Source organism: Trachypithecus francoisi, unplaced genomic scaffold (genome assembly GCF_009764315.1).
Source record: "Trachypithecus francoisi isolate TF-2019V2 unplaced genomic scaffold, Tfra_2.0 Lachesis_group16, whole genome shotgun sequence".
NCBI classification, from domain to species: domain Eukaryota; kingdom Metazoa; phylum Chordata; class Mammalia; order Primates; family Cercopithecidae; genus Trachypithecus; species Trachypithecus francoisi.
Genome location: NW_022681461.1, coordinates 57,366,744 through 57,380,836, shown reverse-complemented (window position 1 = coordinate 57,380,836; position 14,093 = coordinate 57,366,744). Strand labels below are relative to the sequence as shown.

The 14,093-nt window shown below is 40.1% G+C and overlaps 1 long non-coding RNA gene across 1 annotated transcript; it reads left to right on the top strand.

The window, feature by feature from the left end:
• The first annotated feature begins 3,442 nt into the window (after positions 1-3,442).
• On the top strand, positions 3,443-10,666 carry LOC117098683. Its single transcript, XR_004443537.1, has 4 exons — positions 3,443-3,850; positions 5,901-6,587; positions 7,787-7,867; positions 10,220-10,666. It is a non-coding gene; the product is annotated as an uncharacterized LOC117098683 (long non-coding RNA).
• The last annotated feature ends 3,427 nt before the right edge of the window (positions 10,667-14,093 follow it).

Below are 14,093 nucleotides of genomic sequence, written 5' to 3'. Positions count from 1 at the left end.
GAACTTTATGTCTTCTGTTAATGTCATGAGTTTGAAACTCTGCTGAGACATTCTGTGTCTTAAAAGGAGGACAGACTCAATAAAAATTATCTCTCAGTTATAAAATTTAAAGGAAAATGCACAAGAAAATAATTTAAGGTGTGAGAAACTCATCAAGTAAAAACATTCCTGGACAGTGACTTTGAAAGATATTTTCTCTAGGCTGGTTCATTTTAAAGTAAGGACATTTAGATATTTACCTTCCCCAGGGGCATTTTGAGAACATCAGGGAACTCACCACTACCTGTGTGCCCCCTCACCACCATTGAAGCAAAAAGAACACACCTGTTCATGTTTTATTGACAAAACAGTTGCGCCATCAAGAGATGAAACTAAATTCGTGGTAGGAACTCCTAGCATTCTTGAATTGTTTCAAAGTCATCAGGGGTTGCTCTCACATGACAAAGAGTAAGAAAGAAAAGATATTTTTCCATTTCTTTTTTCTTTTGAGGTGGAGTCTCGTTCTTTCGCCAGGCTGGAGTTCAGTGGCGTGATCTCAGCTCACTGCAACCTCTGCCTCCCGGGCTCAAGTGATTCTCCTGCCTCGGCCTCCCAAGTAGCTGGGATTACAGGCACACGTCACCATGCCCGGCTACTTTTTATATTTTTAGTAGAGATAGGGTTTCACCATGTTGGCCAGGATGGTCTCGATCTCTTGACCTCATGATCTGCCCGCCTCATGATCTGGCCTCCTGAAGTGCTGGGATTACAGGAGCGAGCCACCGGGCCTGGCCATGTTTTTCCATTTCTAAAATATCCATAATCATTTGAGACAATACAGTGTTCCACAAGAAGAGAGAGGAAGAGGGGAATTCCAGCAGGTAATTTCCTAGATGGGGACTCATGGACCCTAAGCCTTCACCGCTGAAGTGCCCTTCTTTCTCTGTTCCCCCAGGCATCCAGGATTACTATGTTCCACTGAAAGAAAAGCAATGCCTTGCAAAGACCTATTCAAGTTTATTAGTGACTTTCGTGGCTATCCATACCAAAAGTATTTCAATTTACAAAGACAAAAAATAGGGATAATGGTTCCTTTTTACAAATTAGTTTCGGCTGGGTGCAGTGGCGCGTGCCTGTAATCCCAGCACTTTGGGAGGCCCAGGTGGGCAGATCACAAGGTCAGGAAGTCAAGATCAGCCTGGCTAACATGGTGAAACCCCGTCTCTACTAAAAATACAAAAATTAGCCGTGTGTAGTGGCACAAGCCTGTAATCCTAGCTACTCAGGAGGCTGAGGCAAGATAATTGCTTGAACCCAGGAGGCGGAGGTTGCAGTGAGCTGAGATCGTGCCATTGTACTCCAGCCTGGGTGAGAGAACAAAAGTACACCTCAGAAAGAAAAAAAAAAAAAAAAAAAAGACATGAGTTTGAAGTGGAGGGACTTAGGGACATGCATCATGTCTTTTCTGGATATGTATGGATATGGGAGAAAAACTTAGGGCATATTTCATCACCCTCTTCAACAGTTTTCATTTACTTTGTTTCATTTTCATTTACAATGTTCTAAAGTGCCTACTTTATAATAGGCACATTAAATTTTACTATCTTATGAAAGGTGAGTTTATTTTACAGATAAAAAACCAGAAGTTCAAGTAAGTCAGATAAATTGCCTGAGAGCACCTGCTGCGCTGTGCTTCCAGTCTGAGGTTCTCTCCATGATCCATGAAGGTGAATAGTCAGACTTGCAACAAAAGTCTTTAGGAGCAACACAGGTCCAGCACCCAAGACACATAAGGTTCCTTAACTCAGGTGTTCTTTCGGCTCTTGGGAAATTGTTTTCCTTTCCTTTAGCTTGGGTATCTATAAATCCTTCTTCCCCGCGAGAATAAACACACATTTTACTCTCACCTGCCACTTCCCCTACTATCCATTGTCAGAGTCCTTCACCCCGAAATTTCACCCCAGACTCCAGCCCAGTCTCGCTCGCCATTGGTTGGGAAAGCTACGGAGCTCCGCCTTTGAGTAGTGATGACTTATATAAGACGGCACCCTTGAGGGAAAAGGCAGCAGGACAGGCGTTCACCTTTGTCTGATCTCTGCCAACAGTGTTCACAGTTTCTGAGCCAGTGGTGGAGGCCTGGAGCAGCAGCCCATGCTACCCTCTGCCGGTTACTTTTGCCATTTTCTGTGCCCTTTTGACAGCTCCAGGGATCGGTGCCAGCATTTGTACTGCCAGTTCAGGCATCTGCAGATCTGGTAGAAAAGTGAGGGAGGTGGTTGCAGTTGCTTGGAAGTGCTCCAGGTGCAAAGGAGTTGTGTTGAATCCACAGGTGAGAAAGGGACATGAGAAGAAGATCAGGTGGGCTTGGAGAGAGGTTGATAACCAACTATTCCCACGTTTTCTCTCCACCCCTCCTTAGGAGGTACCAAGAATTGTCCTGATTGGAAAGAGGTGGAAGGGCCACTTTTCAATCAAGTAAAATGTAGCAGTAGTAGTACTAATAGTAGTGGTACTTGTCTGTGGTACTAAAGTAAAGCATTGTAGAAAGTTGAGTACAGCATTACTCTGGCTACAATATCTAAAATGACCAAAAGGGTTATGTTAATTATTTTTAAATGGGCTACTCATCCTCAGACAGTTGGCATAGTTTGCCTTGTAAAGTGCAGTGAAGGTATTTTGAGGGGGCTGGAAGGAGAGTGGGCACATGAAGAATGCCAGGAGGTACTGGTGTGTGTGGTCTCTTTTCCTCCCTCTCCTGCTCTAAAAGTGAGAAGAGGGTCTCGCAACCAGTGCTGGTTGGGGAGAGGTCATCTCGTTTCTCACTGCTGACCTCTATGCCATCCATAACGAAACCTTCATTTTCTGGACCTCTGACCTGCTTGCCCTGGAAGGCATCATCAAACCAGTCCCTTTTCAGTCTGTTTCTCCCCCATTCTGAAACTCCTTATTTCCTTTCAATGATGCTCCCTAATCATCCTCTTCCTTCCCCAAACCTCAAAGGGGACTTTCAATTCTGTTCCATCCCCATAGGTGTATTTTGCTGCTTTATTTTCCTCTCCCTTAACTACTCACAGTGACACAGGTGAACCCCCAAATTGGGGCTCAGTTCAGGAGGGTTCTTGGCTTTGCTCAGGAAGGAATTCAAGAGCCAGCCAACAGTGAAAGCAAGCAAGTTTTTAAAGAGAAACATACAGCACAAGTGGCGGCTCCATGGACAGCAGGGCTATCCCTGGCACAGCAGCACTTGTGGACTGCCCGCTAGCTGTATTTATACCTACTTATAATTACAGGCTAAGTCAGGGGTAGTTTGTTCAAAAACTTTCTGGAAAGGGGGCAGGGAGTTTGTGGAACCATATAAATTAACTTTCTGCCATTGCCATGGCATTTGTAAACTGTCATGGCACCGGTGGAAGTGTCTTATAGCATGCAAATAGAGAGCCCAGAGCAGGAGCTCCAGCATGGGTTGCTGCTATATTTATACTCACTCTTAATTGCATGCTAATTAAGGGGTGGGTTATTTTAAATTTTCTAGAAAAGGGGCAGGGAGTTCCTGGAACCCTACAAGGGAACTTCCAAGTGTTGCCATGGCATTTGTGAACTGCCACGACTCTGGTGGGAGTGTCTTTAATAATGATCAGTGAGAGCAAACAGGTTGCTTTCCTTGCCCTCTTTCGGTTTCTGGCAGCTTTCTCTGCTACATCCTGTTTTTGATCAGCAGGAGCCTTGCTGGTGCTGGAAAAGCAAGTCCTGATCTCCTACCTCCCTGCTGCAATGGAACTTAAGATCAGCTCCTATGGACTGGCTATGGTGGGAAAGAAGCACCAGCACTCGCCTTAGAACTAGCAGCCAAGTCCTTCTAAAGTGCCCAGGAGTAAGTCTTCCCAGCATCACACACCCAGGATCAGCAGCCTTAAGTTCTAGCCCCTATTCCCTCTTTCTTCCTCCCTCCTGCCACAAGCGTGTCCTAAACATGCCGAACAGTGAGGGTGCTACAGAGTTCCTGATTGATGGTGCTTTTTGCAGGCCTTTTGGGTGGGCCCTCGGTTCCTGAAACCCTGGGTTGTAGAGGGAAGCTGTCCCAGAGATATTTGGAAAGGTGGTTGGCTTGGGCGGGCGTCAAGAGCATCTCTTCCATCCGTCAGGAGGATCAGGCACCAGCTCCCCAGTAACCGAAAGAACTGCGGGGCCCGCGGGGCTCCACGGTGCCCAGGTGGGTGGACCGGCGCGCTGCTCAGATGGGGGCGGGGCCAAAGTCACCAGGTCAGGTAGTCGTGGGCGAGGGGCTTGCGTGGGCGCGTGAGCTCTTTGCGAGGACCAGTAAATGGCATTTCTTGGGAACGCGGGATCCTAGGAAGGTGCCTAGGATGCCGTGCGCAAGATTTGCTGGTTGTTAAGAAACAGGTGCAAGGTATCCTCTCTCCATCACTCATTCCCAACGTGGAATTACTGTAAGGAGCTTCCCGTGCTCTTGTGAAAGGTGGAAAAGGTAAGAAGAAAACTGGCTGTTAGGCCTGTTAATTCTGGTGAAGGCAAGGAATAATTACCAATCAAAGGAGCTGTTCCCATTCAGCTCTAGCCTGAGAAAAGATTGTAAGCATGCCTTCAAACTTCAAAATTAACCCTCCAAATCTAGCGTCTGGTGAAGTTAAAAAACAAAAACAAAAAACGTAACACTGTTCGTGGCAGGGAAGGAAAGTATAATCATGTTTTTTCAGTAGTGCCCCCAAAGCACTATTTAATAGCCCTTTCTGAATAATTGCAACCAAGTAAAACCCAGCTTAAGCCAAAAGGCACTTCCTCCGCCTGCTTATCTGGAGTTTACTGCCCTTTCCAAGTTAAAGAGAAACTAGATCCAGGCCTTGATCTTTGGATCCTAAGATAATTCTCATTCTTGTGCGTGCTCCTCTCCTTCCCCATCTATCAAAATGTCACATTTCCACTACATTGTTTTGGATTTCAATCACGTTAATTTCTTAATAGGAAATAAATGGTAAGTTGAAAGACTGTTGAGCCAGGAAAAAGCTTATTGTGTGAAGAGGAAGCATGTGTGTGTTAACAACACATGTAAATAATCTAAAATAAATTCAGAATTTTAAAAAACAATACAATTGGGACCACATCTCAGATCTGAAATCTCTTGTTTGGGAGAAGGGAGAAAGATATAAGTTATCCCGTAATTGATGCAGGAAAGTGTATCTTGGGAAGAGGTCGTATTTCTCCTAGTAAAAATTAGGGAAGGAGCTGCCAGGGTGTTGTGGACAGCTGTTACTTCAAGCCTGTGTCTTCTCACTCTCCTGGGTTTCCTCAGTAGTGTGGATCTAGCTTCTCTGGAGTTTTGTGTATCAGTTCTTAGATTTTCATAGTTGTTAAGGGCTCGGGGTTATTTTGTGTTTGAAGCATTCTATAGATATCAGGGACCTTAAAATGTTGAGGCTTACTAAAGGAAGGAAAGACTGATGCTTTAAATACATTTTTCCTGTGGACAGTGGAGAAGTATCAGTAGATAAGACTACATATGGTTCTGTGTAAGTGATATTCAGTTATTCTAAGTTTCCAAATTGTCATTGCTTGGTAATGTGAATATTTTCTATAGAAAGCATGTCACGTTTGACACAAACAATTATGCACAAACAAGGCCTGTCCTAATGTGATGTATAGTCACATTAGTAATAAGGTGTAAATGTATTTTATATTTTCAGTCGTGGGAATGAGCTAGACATTTGAAAAACTTAAACAGTGATAACCATTGGTTTCTCATTCTCCTTCTAGAACTGATCCCTTGGTAAACTACCTCCTGTATTTAAAACTGGATTTGGAAGGGTTAATGTCTTTCTGATAGAAAGCTACTTCTCCAGGGTATTCTAGAATCTGAATTTCATCATGATTGTAATGATAAAACAAAACTTATTTTCTACTGACAGTCCTAGAAATAACAATGGAAACATTGGAAAGAATTAACAGAAAAATGAGTCAGTCAAGGCTGAGGTTGAAGAAGAGCAATCTCCAAATGAACTTCAGCACTTGAAGAACTGACTCAAAGCCCTGTGGCCTCCTTGAATGACACAGATGTGAGGCAAGATTTTCCTGAAAATAGCCTGCTCCCAGAGGAAAAGGGAATTGTGCCATCAAAGAGCAAAGACAGCCTGGAAAGTATGTGATGGACCTCAAATGTCCAGAGACTGATCTTGAATATGATCCTTTCCTCAATTATTCTGCAGAGCTACTTGGGGCATCTAAGCAAAGCAGGATGAGGCTGATAACAGCACTTCTGCCACTTGAAAACATCTGTGAGTGAAGATTGCCACACGTCCCGGGAGAGCCAAAGGCCTTCTGTTTCACCAATAAGAATTAAAACATCGTCCAGAATCTGAAGATGATCTTATAATAGATGTACCTCCAGTCATACCTACTTCTGAGAAATCTAAACTATTTAGAGGCTTCAAACATCATTATAAGAATAAATGGATACATATCACACCTCTGAAGGAGAAAAATCTTAAAATTAGTGGCACAAAAGAAGAAGAAAGATAAAAGCCAGCTAACCACACAAATAGATGACGACAGTAACAAATTACAACTACTTACATTGCTCATGAAAACATCACCAGGTATTAAAACTAATGTAAATTGATATCATGTTAAGAGTACCTAAGAAGGGAAAATTTGGGGATGAAAAAAAAATCATGACTGTATTTTAGAAGGAGGTTCATCTTCTGCACCTCTCAGTAGCAATGAAATAAAGTTGTAATCAGTTACCCAAAGAGCAAAAAACATGTAAAAACAAATTATGATACTGTAAAAGAAGAAATTAGATGTTGGTATTCACCACGCCAGTTCCACATTTCTTATTCAGATGACCTTGCAAAAGACAGTGTGCCAAGAATGCAGGGTAATAGTCAAGATCTCATTACTTTTGAAGACAGCAAATTAGCCAAATTTGATTCTGATCCAATCAAGTCTGATAAGGGGTGTATTGAAGATGACACCCCCTGTCATTCTGATGACACTATGAAAGAATGTCTAAGTTTCTAATGAATTCACTGAAAGTGAATCTCATAAGGAAAAGTCTGCTAAATAGGTTAGCATTTTTTTATTCTTGTTTTCTTAAATCTAAGTTTTGCTTAAATACATATTTTATATATGTTCTAAATTCTATACAATATACATGTACATAACACACATATTCTAATAGTTTTGATCAATAATATATTGGAATGACAAGGGAAAAGCCTTGATAAGTGGCCAGCCATAGTGTCTGGCAGAGTTGACTGTTTCCAGAGGCCATTGTACTATATACAGTAACTTATAGTTGACTTCTTAAATTAGAGGATTCTTTTTCTGTTTGTTTTTGAGATGGAGTCTCAGTCTTTCGTTCATGCTGGATTGCAGTGGTGCAATCTCAGCTCACTGCAACATCCGCCTCCCAGGTTCAAGCAATTCTCCTGCCTCAGCCTCCCAAGTAGCTGGAACTATAGGCGGGCACCACCCCACCCAGCTAATTTTTGCAGTTTTAGTCGAGACGGGGTTTCACCCTGTTGGCCAGGCTGGTCTCGAACTCCTGACCTCAAGTCATGCACCTGCCTTGGCCTCCCAAAGTGTTGGAATTACAGGCGTGAGCCACCGCTCCTGGCCTAGAGAATTCTTTTATAGGACTCTACACGTGTAAAACTATTCAAATTCAATTTTTTGTGAATTTTTATTAAAAAATTTGTCCACTACTTTGTTGCTTAGATTCATATGGCTTTTTGAGAAACATGCTAACTTTGCCTTTACTATGCTGAAATTGGATAATTCTTTTTTCCACTAGGCTTCAGAAAAGGATGATATGTTATATTACAAAAACATTTCTGGACCAAAAAAGAGAATTGCACAGTCTGGCAAATTTGATGTGAGTTATTTAGTTCCTTATCTCCACCCAGCTCAAAACTTTATATAAAGTGTATACCTTGTTATTTCCAGTTTTGTTATTCTAGGACTACTTATCCTTTTGTCCACTAGGGGGCACAGTTTACTGACAGTCAGTACATGATTCCTGCTTGTTAGCATTTTCTTGTCCATTTCCCCACCCCAGCCACAGATCTGACATTTTCATTAAAAGTAGATATATTATCATTGTATAGCCTCTTAACCACAAATTTTAAAAGTCGATCCTCATTATTCACAGATTCCAAATTTGCGAATTCACCTACTCAGTAAAATTGATTTATAACCTTAAAATCAAGACTTGCTGTGCTTATGAGATCATTCATAGACAATAGAAGTGGCAAAAAATTTGAATTGCCTGACATGCACATTCCCAGTTAAGGATGAAGAAGGTGACACAGCCTTCTTGCTTCAGCTCACATACTGTAAACAAATGTCCTTTTGCAGTCTGTTTAGTGCCAGGTTTTTTGCATCTGTATGCTTTTTGTTGGTGATTTTGTGCTGAAAATTGCCCCTCATTGTAGTGCTGTCTAGTGCTCCTAAGCATAAAAAGAATGTGATGTGCCTTACGGAGAAAATATGTTTTAGATAAGCTTTGTTCAGGCATGAGTTTTAGTGCTGTTGGCCACAATGGTATTAAATGAGATGTCTGTAAACATGACACATACATAAAACAAGATGATACATTGACCAAAAAATAATATATATATAATATATATATAATATAATATATAATATATATATATAACCAGAGACTTACCTGAACCTAACCCCATATTTGTTTGTTTTAGGAGCAATGGATTCAATGTTCACTAATTCTTAGTTTGTGGTGACTTACAGAGTATAACTATCTGAAATAACAAGAATCGACTTTAGTTTTTCAAAATAATTGGAAACTTTTGTAATTTATAAGTGCTGAAGTTCTTTTATGACATATAAAAGATAAATTGAAAAAGCAGTTCAGTGAGTAGTATTCCTTTAACATTTTTGTGTTTAAAAAGTGATATTTAGGCCGGGTGTGGTAGCTCATGCCTGTAATCCCAACACTTTGGGAGGCTGAGGTGGGTGGATCACGAGGTCAGGAGATCGAGATCCTCCTGGCCAACGTGGTGAAACCCCGTCTCTACCAAAAACACAAAAATTAGCTAGGCGAGGTGGTGCGTGCCTATAATCCCAGCTGCTCAGGGGGCTGAGGCAGGAGAAGCGCTTGAACCAGGGAGGCGGAGCTTGCAGTGAGCCAAGATCGCACCACTGTACTCCAGCCTGGCAACAGAGTGAGACTCTGTCTCAAAAAAAAAAAAAAAAACTTAACAAACTTTCTGCATGGCAGAAAGAAAACAAATCCTTTATTTTGTGTAGATGCCCTATAGGCTCTAACCAATAAAGAGATCATTAGACCACTGAGGGTACCAGTCCCACTGCTAACAAGCCCCACTGGAATGATTCGGGCCCAGCACAAGCAGTACAGATAAAGGCTGCCATACCAAGTGGGAAGGCTTTTATTGATGCCACTTCAGAACAGAAGAAAAATGTATCTACATATCCAGTCTCTCAGACCCACAGGAAAGGTTTGGAAAAAAACTTTAAAAAAAAAAAACAACACTTATTTAAGAAGTGGGATTTTACTTCATTTAAAAAAAATTTCTTATAAATCCACATGTTACCAATTATAGTTGAGTCAATGACATAGTTTTACATGAAATAGTATGATCGATATTTAAATATTTTGTCTGTCTGTTTTTTGAGACACAGTTTCACTCTGTGGCCCAGGCTGAAGTGCAGTGGTGCGATCTCGGCTCACTGCAACCTCTGCCTTCCAGGTTCAGGCCATTCTCTTGCCTCAGCCTCCTGAGTAGCTGGGCACAGGCACGTGCCATCACACCTGGCTAATTTTTTTTGTTTGTTTGTTTTTTGTATTATTAGTAGAGACGGGGTTTTGCCATGTTAGCCAGGCTGGTCTCAACTCCTGACCTTAAAGTGATCCACCTGCCTCGGCCTCCCAAGTGCTGAGATTACAGGCATGAGCCACCACTGCCAGTCAATACTTTGTTTATCTCTAAATGCTACACAGTAGTAGTACTATTTTACAAGTTTTTTACAATTGCTTTATCAATTATCTAAATTCATTCTTCTGAATTATACTGGAGTTGGTTATTGGGATTTTGTTGCATTTGAATGTTGTCTTCTTCCAGGTTGCATGTTTCAAACCTGTAAAGGAAGTGTTGTGAAATTTTGAATTAATGATTAAACTCTAATCATCTGAGGTTAATGTTATTAAAATTTATCTTTTTTTTTCTTGTTCATGAAAACGTATTAGAATATTCACTCACAACGGACCTACATCTGGATGTAGTTCTTTCAAGAGAAAATCCAACTGCAAAACCAACCAGATCATTCATTCCTGTCAAAAGTATTGCTTCTCTTTCTGTATAGGTGTTATAAAGTAAGTATGAACATGAGAATTGTATTTTGTCATATCCTGCTTACATATAGAGTCCCTGGAAGAGTGGCTATATTTTTTTCTGAAGCTTTCGAATTCAGGTAAATGCCAGACCCAATAGAGACAAATGTCAACATTTTTTAGGTTACCGATGAATACAGTTATTTTCTTTATGATGTAATTTGTGACTGTGTCACTCTTAGATGTTTTGTTGATCCTATCCTTGGAAGTAGTAGACATTGTTTTAGACTTAAAACATCTGTAGCTATGGTTAATTGAAACCTATTCAACATTTTTTAAAAGGTGAGTTTCAAGCTGTGCCCAGTGAGGGTGTGTATTTGTATATGTATATGAGACAGAGACAGCTCTTTACTAAACAATGCCATCAGTGAGATGATGTTGTAGCCTTCTTTAAGTAATTCTCATTCTACTTGTGGTGGTGATTTTCCTCCCTTGTTTTCCAATTATTCTGTAGCAGAAAACCACCTGGCAGTTTTAAGGTTTTCTCCATCCCTAAAATGTCTTCGTACTACATGCAAACAATTACTGAGAAGTATAATGTTGGCTTGGTTTTATTTTTCCTCAAAGGTGAAGCAGATTAACTGATGTTAAAGTTCTCTGGGTCTTTTCGTAAGTCCTTCAGAAGAAACGCTAAGAGTTTATAGCTGGGATCACTTTAATATTAAGTATATTCAAGTCCTTCACAAATTTTAAGTCCAAGCATTTTTCTTAATGATGTGGTATCATTAAGACATTGGGATATATATTTGAAGGATGGCAACCTACACACTTTGCTGTATTTGAATCAGAGGAGCAAATCCCAGTTTTAGGAATGTGGTTGTGGAACAGCAGTACAATTAGATGAGTGATCAGCTACTATTGTGTACATGCAGGTAGCAGCACAGACATGGCAGTCTCACTTCTCCCTTTTGTGAGTGTAGGTACTTTTATACTTTGTGTTTATTCTACCTCTTTAACTTCATACTTGAAATTACTTTTCAATTTAATTTTGATATAACTGACCTAAGGTAGTTTTACTTCTTCCATATACTCAGTAGGATATTAAACAAAAACATGCCTTCTTCTTTTCTCTAATAACACTTATATATTTAACAAGAGGCTAAAATATAAGATGGTTTATCAGAAAAGACTTTCAGTAGCATCAGCATTCTCATCCAAAGTACCTGATGAAGTAAGACAACGTTATGTCAACCTCTTTGTTGAGAAGTATTTGGAAGTTTGTAAAATAGATGATGAGGCTGTTTACAAGGTTAGTATTATATAACATAATTTATCTGAAGAAACACACACTGAATAAAAAAACTCATGGAGCACAACTAGCAAATAACTTTATTCATACTCTTCATTATGTTTTCAAAACCAAGCCATGGGACTGGTTCAGTTCCTCTTGGGTGACTTTTATGGTCTTTTTCAGTTACCAGGAGTCCCCTGGTTACTTCTAGGGGGTCTGGGCAGGGTGAGGACTGTCTGCTAGCCCCATCCTCTGCGCAGGGGAGCCCCATGGCTCAGAAAACCTAACAAAGGAAGTGCGGGTACAGCAGTGATAATAAGGGGTATGCTTGTCTTATTCCTGATCCTAGGGGGAAAGCTTTAAGTCTTTCTTCATTAAGTACAATGATAACTGTGGTGTTTTTATATATAACTTTTATCAAGCTGAGACAATTCCTTTCCATTCCTAGTTTGTTGAGTGCTTCATTGTGTTAGATTTTGTTAAATGCTTTTTTCTTCATCTATTGAGCTGTCATACAAGTATTATCCTTTATTCTATGAATATAATACATTGCATTGGCTTTTTTATGTTAAACCTTATATTTATTTGATAGGTGGTCTTGGTCATGGCATATAATCCTTTTTTTATATGTTGCTAGGTTACATTTCCTGGTATTCCATTGAGGATTTTTGTGTCTATATCACAGATATTGTTCTGTAGCATTTTTTGTTAGTGTCAATGACTTCTTAAAATTGCTATAAAATATACATAACATAAAATTACCATTCTAACCATTTAGGTGTACAATTCAGTGGTATGATGTATATTCACAATGTTATGCAACTATCACCACTATCCATTTCCAGAGCTTTTTCATAATTTCAAACAGAAATTCTGTACCCATTAAATAACTCCCCATTCCTCTCTCCTTCCAGTCACTGGTAATCTCTATTCTACTTTATGTTTCTATGAATTTTCTTTTCTTTTTTAGACAGAGTCTCACTTTGTCACCAGGCTGGAGTGCAGTGGCGCAATCTCCACTCACTGTAACCTCTGCCTTCCAGGTTCAAGCAGTTCTCCTGCCTCAGCCTCCCAAGTAGCTGGGATTACAGGTGTGTGCCACCATGCCCAACCATGTGTCTATGAATTTTCTTATTCTATTTACCTCATGTAATTGAAATGATATACTATTTGTCCTTCTATGTCTGACTTCTTTCATTTAGCATGTTTTAAGGATTTATTCATGTTGTAGCATGTATTTGAATTTTATTTATTTTTACAACTGAATAACATTTTACTGTATGTATAACCATACTTTTGTTATCCTTTTTGTTCACTCAATAATGGATGGAGATTGTACTTTTCTTTGCAGTAATAACTCTGTCTCTTTTTTGGTCTCAGGGTTATATTGACCTCATAGAATAAATTGGAAAGCATTCCCTCCTCTTTTATTTTTTGGTTTATAAGACAGCCTTCGCTTTCACTTCCTGCTTGTGCCGGGCCTCAGGGTCAGCCACTGGTGAATGAATAGGACTTTCTCTATTCCCAGGACTTAAATAGGATACTTGTTAAACCCAGGATTATGTCAGAGCCTTTCAAAATCTCTAGGGTCATCTAGTTCTCCAATACTTACTCCTAAATTCCTAGCCAAACTATTGTTTGCCAAACTAAAACCATAGCCCTAGCTAGCTGTGATATTGCCAGGATATTGCTATTGTTTCAGTAGCACCCTGGCGATAGGGCTTTTTTCCTCCATACTCTGAACTCTGAGTCAAGTCAAATATCCACAATACCCAAGGAACAGAGATTTTTCAGGGAACTGGTTTTTTGTTTAAATATTGATAGTGCTCTGGCACTAATGCTTTTAGTATGGTTCTAAAAAAGATATGTCTACTCTGTTGGCTGCCAGGCCACCAGCCTTTCACAACTATGGTGCCACTAAGCTGGGAAGGGAGGTAGGAATTACCTCACACTCAAATGTCACAGACCCCACTGTCTTACCAAGGTTCAGTAGTTTCTCTTAGACAATTTTCAGTTTGTTCTGTGGCTTTAGTTATTAGAATTCTGAAATGGTTGATTTTTAGTTTTGCCAATATTTTTATTGCTTTTGTGGGACAGTAAGTTCGTGAAGGTTCTCACTCTACCATTCCAGAAGTCTGTGTCCTCTAGAATTCTGTACAGGTTAAAGAATAATGGCAACACAAATAAAAAGGGAGGACATATGAGCCTCTTATATGTTGTTCATTTTCTTCCAGCTTTGTCTTTTTTTATCACTTGTCTTTTCTTCCCTACTCCCTCTAACCTTCCATGGCTTTATCTCTGTGATGATTTAGTGTAATGAGAAGTCTTGGTGGCATTTGGGTACACGTAGGTTCAATTACCAGCTCTGTGACAATAAGCAAGATGTTTCCTTTGTTCAAGCCTAGTTTCCTCTTATAAATCAGTGATGACACCCATTTTCATACAGTCATAATGAAGATTAAATGAGAAAACATTTAATATGCTTAAAACAAACCTGCA